Source organism: Bufo gargarizans, chromosome 6, assembly GCF_014858855.1.
Source record: "Bufo gargarizans isolate SCDJY-AF-19 chromosome 6, ASM1485885v1, whole genome shotgun sequence".
NCBI classification, from domain to species: Eukaryota; Metazoa; Chordata; class Amphibia; order Anura; family Bufonidae; genus Bufo; species Bufo gargarizans.
This window is the reverse complement of record NC_058085.1, coordinates 218,985,376-218,999,038: the sequence shown is the minus strand read 5'-3', so window position 1 is coordinate 218,999,038 and position 13,663 is coordinate 218,985,376. Positions and strand designations below refer to the sequence as shown.

The following is a 13,663-nucleotide window of genomic DNA, read 5'->3' as shown; positions in this document are numbered from 1 at the left end:
GTGTATGCCATGGATGTCAATCTGTCTTTATGTTGAATAAAAACAAAGTTGACAAAAAAAAACATCCCTCCCTGAACCTAGGAATAGAAGGAAGAAATCTGCAACCTGTGGGAAAAAATTGCAGGAGGCATACAGGAAACAACTATGTTCAGACTGTATAGCCATACTTCTTAAGGAAGAGCAACCATCCTTTCTAACGGATCTTAGAAGCATGATTCAGGAAGAAGTACAAGCGACAGTATCTTCTTTAACCCCCTCCTCCTCTACTCTCCTACCCCAAAGAGAATGCGAAGGGAGGTAGAATCGGATTCAGATGAACACATTGAAGATCCGTGTTATTCTTAAGGTGAAATTGATGAAGCAGGTCAGCCTCCTGTTACTTCAGACGATACAATAAAGTATTTATTTTCTTTGGAGGACCTGGATTCCTTACTTTATGCAGTAAGAGAGATAGATATGGAGATAGAGGATGTGCAGCCATCTAGATCTGTTTAGGACGAGATGTTTGGTGGTTTGAGAGCCAAAAAAAGAAAATTATTTCCGGTCAATGTTAATTTAAAATAAATAATTTTAGAGGAGTGTGGAGAGGCAGAAAGGAAGTTAACTATCCCAAGGGAGTTAAAGTCGTCTACTGCTCAATCCAGAGGATACAAAATTGTGGGACGATTTACCTGAAATAGATGTTCAGGTGGCCAAAGAAGCAAAGAAAACATATATTCCCTTTGAGGACTCTTCTCACTTGAAGGATCCTATGGATAGGAAAACTGAAGGCCTACTTAAAAGAACTTGGGAATGCTCGTCAGCCTTAATTAACACCAATATTGCGGTGACATCGGTAGTCAGAGCGATGGGGCTGTCGCTAAACCAATTGGAGAATGACCTCAAACTTAACATCTAGAGAAAAGATTCTGGATTTGGTTTCCCTCTTAAAAGTAGCTACAGCTTGCCTAACAGATGCGTCAGCTGAATCAATCCGTTTTGCTGCAAAAAAGGCACGTTAGCCAATAGCGGCCAGAAGAGCGTTATGGCTAAAAAAACTGGTCTGGTGACTTGGCCTCTAAGAACAAATTATGCTCCATCCCCTTTTCGGGTTCTTATGTCTTCGTGGAGATGGAGATGCCCTAAAGGTGGAAAAGGCAGTTGGTTGTTACTTAATCCAAATACCACCAGCAATACAGGAAAACAATGACCAGACCAGTAGGAGGAAAGCTGCAGTTCTTCAGTCACAAATGGACTCAAATTATGCAGAACCCTTGGTGTACTTCAGATGATCCAAGAGGGCTGCAAAATAGAATTCAGATCCCTTCCTCCTCAAAACTTCTGAATGACAATTTCCCAAACAAACTCCTTGAAAAGTCAGATGATACAGGACAGGAGGCCATAGCACCAGTTCCAAAATCGCAGCAGTTCAGAGGCCACTGTTCCTTTAAAAAAAAAAAAAAACTGCCACATTCCGGACTATAATAAACTTAAAGTTTCTAAACGGATGGGTCCGTTATTACAAATTTCAAGATGGAATCAGTCCAGACAGCAATCCCTCTCATTACACCAGGAGCATTAATGTGCACGATCGACCTTATGGATGCTTATTACCACGTCCCCATAAATCCGGAGCACCATCAATATCTCAGGTTTTCAATAAAATTAGACGGGTTAGTGTACCACTTCCAGTATTTGCCAAGATAGTAGTAGAGATCATGGCCCATCTGAGACATCAGGATGTATTAATCGTTCCATATTTATGCGACTTTCTCTTGACAGCAGAATCACAAGAACTCCTGTAAAAGCATCTTCAGATAACTCTGAATCTACTCCACGACCTGGGTTGGCTCATCAACCTAAAAGTCGAATGTCCAGATGAATTACAGGAAGGTATTTCTGGTGACACTCCTGGATTCCATAAGTCAAGTATCTTTTCTTCCAGCACCAAAACATATGGCATTTATAAAAGAAATATCTTCCTTCCAGAAAAGAGGAAGCTGTACTATCATGGAAGCAATGCATGTAGTTCTAGGCATATTGACTTCTTGTATTCCCATGGTTCCTTGGGCTCAGATCCATACCAGACCAGTACAAAACCTGATCCTATGTAGCTGTTATACCCACCAGAGTAAAGAATGCGCTAGACTGATGGATAGACCCAGCCAATCTTCAAAAAGGAGTATGCTGGAACAAAAGTCCATTCACGATGGTGACTACCAATGCCAGCAAGGCGGCCTGGGGAGCCCAGGTAGGGGGCCAGTTTTTCAAGGAGATTGGTCGGCAATGGAAAGTCAAAGATCTTCAAATGCAAGAGAACTGGCAGCTGTCCTGAAAACCTTAAGAGTCGCAGGCCAGAGCCTGAGGGGAAAGCATCTGAGGATCTTATCAGACAACTTCAGAGAATTGCGGATTGTCCTCCGATTTTTGTTCTGTCAATTATAGCCTTACACCTAAGAGGGGCAGAAAACACCTCGGCAGTTTTCCTGAGCAGGAACAAATTTCATTCAGGGGAATGGAGGTTAGACAAACAGGTATTTCAGGAACTGTGCCGCAAATGGGGATTGCCTCAAGTCGATCTCTTTGCCTCCAGGGTAAATACCCAGACAAAAGATTATTTTTCTCTAGACCCCAAGGGAAATCCTTTTAGGAGTAGATGCTTTGTCGCAAATATGGAATATGAACCTGGCATACACCTTTCCACCAATTCCGCTAATCCCAGCAGTTCTAAAGAAGATCAGCCAGAGCCCAGGGAAGTTCATATTTATAGGTCCAGCTTGGCCAAAAAGAAGTTGGTATCCAATTCTAAAAAAGATGGCACTAGAACAGCCAGTATTTCTACCTCTGATGCCGAACCTACTGACCCAGGGACCGTTACTTCATCCAGACCTGAAGAAGTTGAACTTGAAAGCATGGATCCTGAGAGGCAGACGCTAAAAAGGCAGGAATTATCAGATTCTGTTATTTCCATCCTACAGAAAAGCAGTAAGCCGGTAACGTCGGCAATATACAACAAAATTTGGGAAAAATTTAATTCCTGGCTAGCAGTGGTTCACCCAGATTGTACACCCCCCCCCCCCCTAATGTAGTACAAATATTAGATTCTTTACAGAAGGGGTTTGATTTAGGACTAAGACCGAGTACATTGAAAGTACAGATTTCTGCTTTATCCACCTTTTTTGACTATCCGATCACCGGTGGGTTAAGAGATTTGTAAAAGCTATAACTAGATTAGGGCCCACCTTGAGACAAACTGCCACCCTGGGATCTTTCTCTGGTACTTAATGTCCTATGCAAGGCACCCTTTGAGCCTCTAGAATCCAATTTCCTGAAACACTTATCCTGGAAAACTACCTTTTTATTGGCAATCACTTCTGTCCGTAGAATAGGGGAGATTCAGGCCCTATCTATAAAAGAACCCTATTTAAAAATCCTGGAAGACAGACTCATTCAAAAATTAGATCCAGGCTTTCTACCCAAGGTGGCAACATCTTTTCATAGAGAACAAGAGATAATCCTGCCCTCTTTTTATGCTTCTCCTAGAAATCCACAAGAGTCACGGTTTCACTGCCTAGACGTCCAAAGGTCTGTACTAAAATATCTACAGGAGACAGAATCAGAAAGAAGGGACTATAACCTTTTCGTCCAAATTGGAGAAACCAGTAAAGGGAAGAAAGTCTCTAAAAGGACTCTAACCAGATGGATCAAACAGACGATCCAGGAATCCTATCATCTTCAAAGCAAGTCCTGTCCAGTTTCAGTTATGGCTCGCTTTACCAGGGCGGTAGCCACCTCCTGGGCAGAGAGAGCATGCGCTATGGTAGACCAAATATGCCAAGCTGCAACTTGGTCTAGTTATAGCACCTTTTGCAAACACTGCAGGTGGGATCGTCCGACCAGTCATAATCTGACCTTTGGTCGGAAGGTCCTTCAAGCTGTGATCCCTCCCTGAGAGATTAATTTGGTAATTCTCCCATGTGCTGTCATGGGGGGCGTCCTGGAAATCAGTAATTAGTCTTACCGGTAATTGTTTTTCCAGGAGTCCAACATGACAGCACTCCTATTACCCCCCCCCCCCCCTTTTGTTGATTACAGTGTGAAGTTTACATTTGTATGATATAACCGAAAATGAAATAAAATTTAGTTGCATCTATCCGGTCTGGTAATTTAGAAAACACTGGAGACGGGGAGTGGAGGGGGACCTTTTAAACTTCTCACTTCCTGTCCCTACAGAGATGGGGATGGACATCCTCCCATGTGCTGTCATGTTGGACGCCTGGAAAAACAATTACCGTTAAGACTAATTATTGATTTCTGTCTAATACGAAGTACTTTTTACACCAACAAAAAAAAAAAAAAAAAAAAAAAAAGCACAAAAGCAACCATTAAAAAAAAAAAAGGTACTTATTGGTGCTCAGGGCTGCAGAACGCACGAAAGCAGACGTTTGGTACGCACCAAACGTTTGCTTTTGTGCGTTCTGCAGCCCTGAGCACCAATAAGTACCAATTTTTTTTAATGGTTGCTCTTGTGCTCAGTTTTTTTATTTTATTTTTTTGTTGGTGTAAAAAGTACGCTCGTGCAGACACTGGTGTGTATATATATTACACAAAGGGAAAAATGGCGGCACTGGCTGCACTAGGAAAAAAACGGGTGCACGTTCCTGGGGAATCGACCTCTCACCCCAACCAATATATCCAGAAAAAGGACGGCACTCCAACAGGATGAAAGTGAAAAACTTCTTTTAATCGACCATACGGTGCTCGATTAAAAGAAGTTTTTCACTTTCATCCTGTTGGAGTGCCGTCCTTTTTCTGGATATATATATATATATATATATATATATATATATATATATATATATATATATATATATTAATATATTTATTAATTAGTTACGGGAGTTCAGAGCAGCACACCTTGTAGCAAGTAATTGGGTGCCAGCGACATTTACACTTTACCAAAGTGTTTAATCCAGGATAAATAAATACACCGCAGCACATCCGATAGTGAAAAAACTGTTGGATCTTTTATTCACCCATGCGACGTTTCGGTCCGCTTGCTGCATTCTCAAGCAATACTCCATAGACAACTGTGGGTTTTTATGTGGTCATATCGTATTAACATACATAAGTGGCAATTAACAATAACATTCAAAATATGCGACAAAACATCGTACCCGGAAGACAATATAATTAGATGCATAAAATTCATATAGCCAAATCATCCAGGTATATTAATTCATAAGTAAAATATTTTATACAAGTGGTAATCACCAGTGAATAATCATCACCTGTATACAGGTCCTTCTCAAAAAATTTGCATATTGTGATAAAGTTCATTATTTTCTGTAATGTACTGATAAACATTAGACTTTCATATATTTTAGATTCATTACACACCAACTGAAGTAGTTCAAGCCTTTTATTGTTTTAATATTGATGATTTTGGCATACAGCTCATGAAAACCCAAATTTCCTATCTCAAAAAATTAGCATATTTCACCTGACCAATAAAAGAAAAGTGTTTTTAATACAAAAAAAGTCAACCTTCAAATAATTATGTTCAGTTATGCACTCAATACTTGGTCGGGAATCCTTTTGCAGAAATGACTGCTTCAATGCGGCGTGGCATGGAGGCAATCAGCCCGTGGCACTGCTGAGGTGTTATGGAGGCCCAGGATGCTTCAATAGCGACCTTAAGCTCATCCAGAGTGTTGGGTCTTGCGCCTCTCAACTTTCTCTTCCCAATATCCCACAGATTCTCTCTGGGGTTCAGGTCAGGAGAGTTGGCAGGCCAATTGAGCACAGTAATACCATGGTCAGTAAACCATTTACCAGTGGTTTTGGCACTGTGAGCAGGTGCCAGGTTGTGCTGAAAAATTAAATCTTCATCTCCATAAAGCTTTTCAGCAGATGGAAGCATGAAGTGCTCCAAAATCTCCTGATAGCTAGCTGCATTGACCCTGCCCTTGATAAAACACAGTGGACCAACACCAGCAGCTGACATGGCACCCCAGACCATCACTGACTGTGGGTACTTGACACTGGACTTCAGGCATTTTGGCATTTCCCTCTCCCCAGTCTTCCTCCAGACTCTGGCACCTTGATTTCCGAATGACATGCAACAGTCCAGTGCTGCTTCTCTGTAGCCCAGGTCAGGCTTCTGCCGCTGTTTCTGGTTCAAAAGTGGCTTGACCTGGGGAATGTGGCACCTGTAGCCCATTTCCTGCACACGCCTGTACACGGTGGCTCTGGATGTTTCTACTCCAGACTCAGTCCACTGCTTCCGCAGGTCCCCCAAGGTCTGGAATCGGTCCTTCTCCACAATCTTCCTCAGGGTCCGGTCACCTCTTCTCGTTGTGCAGCGTTTTCTGCCACACTTTTTCCTTCCCACAGACTTCCCACTGAGGTGCCTTGATACAGCACTCTGGGAACAGCCTATTCGTTCAGAAATGTCTTACTGTGTCTTACTCTCTTGCTTGAGGGTGTCAATGAGGGCCTTCTGGACAGCAGTCAGGTCGGCAGTCTTACCCATGATTGCGGTTTTGAGTAATGAACCAGGCTGGGAGTTTTTAAAAGCCTCAGGAATCTTTTGCAGGTGTTTAGAGTTAATTAGTTGATTCAGATGATTAGGTTAATAGCTCGTTTAGAGAACCTTTTCATGATATGCTAATTTTTTGAGATAGGAATTTTGGGTTTTCATGAGCTGTATGCCAAAATCATCAATATTAAAACAATAAAAGGCTTGAACTACTTCAGTTGGTGTGTAATGAATCTAAAATATATGAAAGTCTAATGTTTATCAGTACATTACAGAAAATAATTAACTTTATCACAATATGTATTATGATAAATAATAAATATAATTTTTTGAGAGGGACCTGTATGTGCAAACGTAGAAGGGCCAGGCATGGAATCGGGCATGCTCAGTGGTAGGCGGATACAGTGCTTTGCACTTTCTGGACATCAATGTTCGGCTTAGGGCTCTTTCACATCTGCGTTATAGTCTTCCGGCATAGAGTTCCGTCGGCGGGGCTCTATGCCGGAAGAATACTGATCAGGATTTTCCTAATGCATTCTGAATGGACAGTCCGTCCTTCAGGATGTCTTCCATTCCGGAACGGAACGTTTTTTGGCCGCAGCAAATAGCGCAGCATGCTGCGCTTTTTGCTCCGGCCAAAAATCCGGAACACTTGCCGCAAGCCCGGATCCGGAATGAATGCCCATTGAAAGGCATTGATCCGGATCCGGCCTTAAGCTAAACGTCGTTTCGGCGCATTGCCGGATGCAACGTTTAGCTTTTTCTCAATGGTTACCATGGCTGCCGGGACGCTAAAGTCCTGGCAGCCATGGTAAAGTGCAGTGGGGAGCGGGGAGCAGCATACTTACCGTCCGTGCGGCTCCCGGGGCGCTCCAGAGTGACGTCAGGGCGCCCCAAGCGCATGGATCACGTGATCGCATGGACACGTCATCCATGCGCATGGGGCGCTCTGACGTCATTCTGGAGCGCCCCGGGAGCCGCACGGACGGCAAGTATGCTGCTCCCCCGCTCCCCACTACTACTATGGCAACCAGGACTTTAATAGCGTCCTGGGTGCCATAGTAACACTGAAAGCATTTTGAAGACGGATCCGTTTTCAAATGCTTTCAGTACACTTGCGTTTTTCCGGATCCGGCGTGTAATTCCGGCAAGTGGAGTACACGCCGGATCCGGACAACGCAAGTGTGAAAGAGGCCTTACTAGTTTCACGCTGAACACTGAGGTCTATACGAAACCCACTGATCGCAACACCATCCTCAGGTATGCTGGTGCTCATTCACGGATGATGGTGCGGTCACTGCCGTATAGCCCATTTACTAGAGCTAAAAGGATAGTTAGCGACACATCTATACTGGATAAAACTCTGGAAAAGATGACACAATGTTTTAAACAGAGGTGTTATCCAGTATCCACACCGGTGGATTCTAAATACGGAACACAAGAATATCCCAGAATTCTCTAACAGACCCATAATGTCGTATAAGAGGGCCTGTAATTTAAAGGATAAACTAGTAAAAAATGATATAGGCTCACAAAAAGGTGTATATCAGTCATTTTTGGCCCCTAAGAAATGTGGCAGTTATCCGTGCCTTCACTGTGTAAATTGCAAATACATGGTGAAGGGGTGTGAATTCATTCATCCAAGTACTGGGGTTTCTTATCCCCTCAAATTTTATTTAACCTGTGATTCGTGTTATGTCAGCTGTGTTTTATGGTGCCCATGCAAGTTATTGTATGTGGGTGAGACCACATGCGATTTTAAATCTGTTTCACACTTTTTCGTTATGTATATACTTCCACATGTGTTAATTCATAGTTTTGATGCCTTCAGTGTGAATCTACAATTTTCATAGTCCTGAAAATAAAGAAAACTCTCTGAATGAGAAGGTGAGTCCAAACTTTTGGTCTGTACTGTATGTATGTATGTGTATGTGTATATATATATATATATATATATATATATATATATATATATTATAAAACTATTCTAAAGAAAAGGGACAGATGAAAAAATATATATCTGCGCCAAAAAAAAGAGCCCAGGGGTTCTGAGCAGTGAAGTACGGACTGGTCAGAACTTGGAGCAGGAAATTTTTTTCCTGCTCCAGTAACAGAAAACTAGTACAAATTTCTTTGCCGCAGGCAAAATTAGATGGGAGCGGTTGGGGGGGGGGGGGGGGGGGGAGAAGGCTTGGGAAGGGGGTTGATTTAGGGATCTGGAACTTCTGCTGCAGAAAAAATAAATCACTGCAGCAGATGTGCCAGATGTTCTTCCTTTTACAGGAGCAGTAAAGGCTTTGAAAGCTGCGGTAGAACCACAAATCCCAGCAGATTGAGCACAGAGAAGCAAAGAACTCTCAGCATGCAGTCATCAGCTAGAATGGCTGCATGCAGGGAGGTTCTGCCCTTTCCTGTGCAGCTATAGCGCAGCCATTGGCTGGAGCGTTGTTCCAGCTAATCGCAGCGTTGGCAGGGGACCCAAAACACTGATGTCCCCCTGCCTCACCTCGGAGGTGACCAGTTCAGCACCGGGCACCTTCCAGCGCTGCGATGTGCCGTCTTTACTAGGGATTGACCGATATAGATTTTTTTTTTTTTTTTTTTTTTTTTTTTTTTTTTTTTAGACCGATAATTTATACCAATATTTTATATATTATAATAATATATATTATTTATAATATATATTATATTAGTTGGTAGTCCGCTAGTTGGTAGTTAGTTGGTGGAAATTTGCGTTTGGCACTGGTATATTTTAAATGTACGGTAAATTATAAATTAATAAAGCCCTTAGTTGGTAGTCAACTTATAATTTACATTTATACAGTCATGTGAAAAAATTAGGACACCCTTTGAAAGCATGTGGTTTTTTTGTAACATTTTTAATAAAAGGTTATTTCATCTCCGTTTCAACAATACAGAGAGATTAAAGTAATCCGACTAAACAAAGAAAACTGAAGAAAAGTCTTTTCAAGATCTTCTGTAAATGTCATTCTACAAAAATGCCTATTCTAACTGAGGAAAAAGATAGGACACCCTCACATGTATTCCCTCTTAAATTGGCTCAGATCTCACACAGGTATATCACACCAGGTGCACATAATTAGTAGATCGTTACTCTGCATGTTGAATGAGGCTTGCCCTATTTAAACCTCAGACATTTAGTTTGGTGTGCTCCTGACTGTTGAAGTGAGAGTGAGCACCATGGTGAGAGCAAAAGAGCTGTCAGAGGACTTCAGAAAAAAGATTGTAGCAGCCTATGAGTCTGGGAAGGGATTTAAAAAGATCTCAAAAGATTTTGAAATCAGCCATTCCACTGTCCGGAAGATAGTCTACAAGTGGAGGGCTTTCAAAACAACTGCCAACATGCCCAGGACTGGTCGCCCCAGCAAGTTCACCCCAAGAGCAGACCGCAAGATGCTAAAAGAGGTCTCCAAAAACCCTAAAGTGTCATCTCGAGAACTACAGCAGGCTCTGGCTACTGTTGATGTAGAAGTACATTCCTCTACAATCAGAAAGAGACTGTACAAGTTTAACTTGCATGGGAGGTGTGCAAGGAGGAAACCTTTGCTTTCCAAGAGAAACATCGAGGCCAGACTGACATTTGCCAGAGATAAAGTTGACAAAGACCAGGACTTCTGGAATAATGTTCTTTGGACAGATGAGTCCAAAATTGAATTATTTGGACACAACAGCAGAGGACATGTTTGGCGTAAACCAAACACAGCATTCCAAGAAAAGAACCTCATACCAACTGTGAAGCATGGAGGTGGAAGTGTCATGGTTTGGGGCTGCTTTGCTGCAGCAGGACCTGGTCAGCTCACCATCATAGAATCCACAATGAATTCTACTGTGTATCAGAAGGTGCTTGAAGAACATGTGAGACCATCAGTTAGAAAATTAAAGCTGAAGCGGAACTGGACCATGCAACATGACAATGACCCAAAACATACTAGTAAATCAACCAAAGATTGGCTGAAAAAGAAGAAATGGAGAGTCCTGGAATGGCCAAGTCAAAGTCCAGATTTGAATCCCATTGAGATGCTGTGGGGTGACTTGAAAAGGGCTGTACGTGCAAGAAACCCCTCAAACATCTCACAGCTGAAAAAGTTCTGCATTGAGGAGTGGGGTAAAATTTCCTCAGACCGATGTCGAAGACTGGTAGATGGCTACAAGAACCGTCTCACTGCAGTTATTTCAGCCAAAGGAGGTAACACTCGCTATTAGGGGCAAGGGTGTCCTATCTTTTTCCTCAGTTAGAATAGGCATTTTTGTAGAATGACATTTACAGAAGATCTTGAAAAGACTTTTCTTCAGTTTTCTTTGTTTAGTCGGATTACTTTAATCTCTCTGTATTGTTGAAACGGAGATGAAATAACCTTATATTAAAAATGTTACAAAAAACCACATGCTTTCAAAGGGTGTCCTAATTTTTTCACATGACTGTAATATACTAATGCCAATTTCCACACCATCCCCCCCCCCCCCCCCTTCTCACTGACTTTATTAACCCCTATCAGACCTCAGATGAATACAAATTTTTAAAAAACTCCTCACCTCTCCTGCGCCGCGGCTCCTCTTCATCTCCGGGTCCGGCGTATCGCTCCCCTGTGTTCTTTGGCCCACGCTGCACTGTCACCTGACAGCGTGCAGCGCCAGGTCATAGTGTGTGCACTACGTCCTGACGCTGTATGAGGGCAGGACAGTGCAGCACGGGACCCATCAAAGAAGACCAAGGAGGGTGAGTATCGGAAGCGCTTGCTGAGCTTCTTCCCTGCTCCCTGCACCCGATGCATACTAGTGAGCGCTTCCATAAGCGCCCGGTGGACATGTACGGCTATAATTTGGATGATTACGGCTTACAGCTTCTGAAAACCCCAAATTCACAATCTCTGAAAATTTGAAGATTGTGAAAAGGTTCAATATTCTAGGCTTAGTGTTGCACTCTAGTCAGCTAATTAATCCATAACACCTGCAAAGGGTTCCCGAGCCTTTAAATTGTCTGATTCAGTAGGAATCACAATCATGGGAAAGACTGCTCACCTGACAGTTGTGCAGAAAACAATCATTGACATCCTCCATAAGGAGAGAAAGCCTCAAAAGGTAATTGCAAAAGAAGTTCCCAAAGTGCTGTATCAAAGCGACGCAATAATAGAAAGTTATGTGGAAGGGACAAGTGTGGAAGAAAAAGATATTCAAATTTTTCGAGTTTCACCTCTAAATGGCACTCTCAAAGTGACCCCCATTGTGGGTGCAGTAATGTTTTCTTTGATACCATGTGGGTGTGGAAACAAAATTTTCTTTGCTAAATATTATGATTTTTGTAAGGGTGGGTGACCAAAAATGTGCTGTTCTGGTAGATCATGTGATATTGGAGCAGTTCATTACAGAGGCAGAGTGATGTCTAGCGTTTTATTTTTTTTCTTTCCTGCTGATGGTCTTTTGTGAGGGGTGTATTTGGAGATGAGTTGATTTTTTTTTTTTGATTGATACAATTTTTGGGGTAAATAGTACTCTTTGATCACCCGCTATTATGGTTTTTGTGAGGCAAGGTGACCAGAAAATGGCTACTTTGGCACAGTTATATATATTTTTTTACCACTTCCCGTCCGCCCATAGACTATAAACGTCCGGGAGGTGGTTCTCTATTTCTGAACAGACGTTCCAGAACGTCCGTTCAGAAACTGCAGCTGCACGCTAATCGTGCAGCTGCTGATCGGGTTGCCCGCTGTCAGTGACAGCAGGGCAACCCTAAGAGAAGGCAGGGACAGTGCCCAGGTGTCCCTGCCGTCTAGATCGCTGTATACACAGCGCTCACCGAGCGCTGTGTATGCAGAGCAGGAAGCGCTATGCGCCTCCTGTTCCGGCGGTCTTGTGACCGCCGGGACTGGAGAGTGCAGGAGCTGTGTGAAGTCTTTCAGAGACCTCGATCAGCCCTGCACTCGGGCTGTATTGCGCTGTACAGCCTCTCTGGGGGGTGCATTTCTCTTGTAACTGGGGCTACTATGTCAGCCCCAGTTACAGGAGAAATCGACAGGGAAAAAAAAAATGAAGAAGTGAATGTATGAATGTATGTCTTGTATGACCTTTATGGGGGCCGAAAAGTGTAAAAAAAAAAAAAAAAGGTTTCACATGTAAAAAAATAATAATAATTCCCCAAGTAAGGAATAAAAAAAAATAGAAAAAAATAAAATAGACCTATTTGGTATTGCCGCGTCTGGGACGGTCGGCTCTATAAATATATCACATAATCGACCAAGTCCAATAAACACCATAAAAAAAAATATAATAACTGTCAAAAAAAGCTATTTTTGTCACCTTACATCACAAAAAGTGCAACACCAAGTGATCAAAAAGGCGTATGCCCCACAAAATGGTACCAATAAAACAGTCACCTCATCCCGCAAAAAATTAGCCCCTACATAAGAAAATCTCAAAAAAAAAAAAAAAAACTATAGCTCTCAGAACATGGACACATTAAAACATAATTTTTTTGTTTCAAAAATGCTATTATTGTGTAAGACTTTAATAAATTAGAAAAAGTATACATATTGGGTATCACCACGTCTGTAACAATCCGCTCTATAAAAATGGCACTTGACCGAACCCCTCAGATGAATGCTGTAAAAATAAATAAAAACTGCTAAAACAACCAATTTTTTGGTCACCTTGCCGCATAAAGTGTTATAATGAATGATCAAAAAATCATATGTACCAAAAAATAGTGCCAATAAAACTGGCACCTTATCCCCTAGTTTCCAAAATGGGATCACTTCTTGGGAGTTTCTACTGTAAGGGTGCATCAGGGTGGCTTCAAATGGGACATGGCAGTTAAAAACCATGTGGAGTTACTTTTCTTCTGCGCCCTGCCCATACAGCAGTTTATGACCACATTTGGGGTGTTACTGTAAACCGCAGAATCTGGGTAATAAATAGAGTTTTGTTTGGCTGTTAACTATCGATGTGTTAAAGAAAAAATTGGATTAAAATGGAAAATCTGCCAAAAAAGTGAAATTTAAAAATTTGATCTCCATTTTCCTTTTAATTCTTGTGAAACGCCTAAAGGGTTAACAAAGTTTGTAAAATCGGTTTTAAAGGGTTAACAAAGTTTGTAAAATCGGTTTTAAGTAACTTGAGGGGTGTAGT

The 13,663-nt window shown here is 42.0% G+C and overlaps 1 protein-coding gene across 7 annotated transcripts in view; it reads left to right on the top strand.

The window, feature by feature from the left end:
- TIMM10 (translocase of inner mitochondrial membrane 10) overlaps positions 1–13,663 on the top strand; it is a 63,062-nt gene that overhangs the window by 13,319 nt on the left and 36,080 nt on the right. For 2 of the 7 annotated variants that reach the window (XM_044299927.1, XM_044299928.1), the window contains one exon: positions 8,352–8,407. The exons of the other annotated variants lie outside the window; for them this stretch is intronic. The gene's annotated coding sequence lies outside the window, so the exon portion shown is untranslated. The remainder of the gene's footprint in view (positions 1–8,351; positions 8,408–13,663) is intronic. 7 annotated transcript variants of the gene reach the window in all.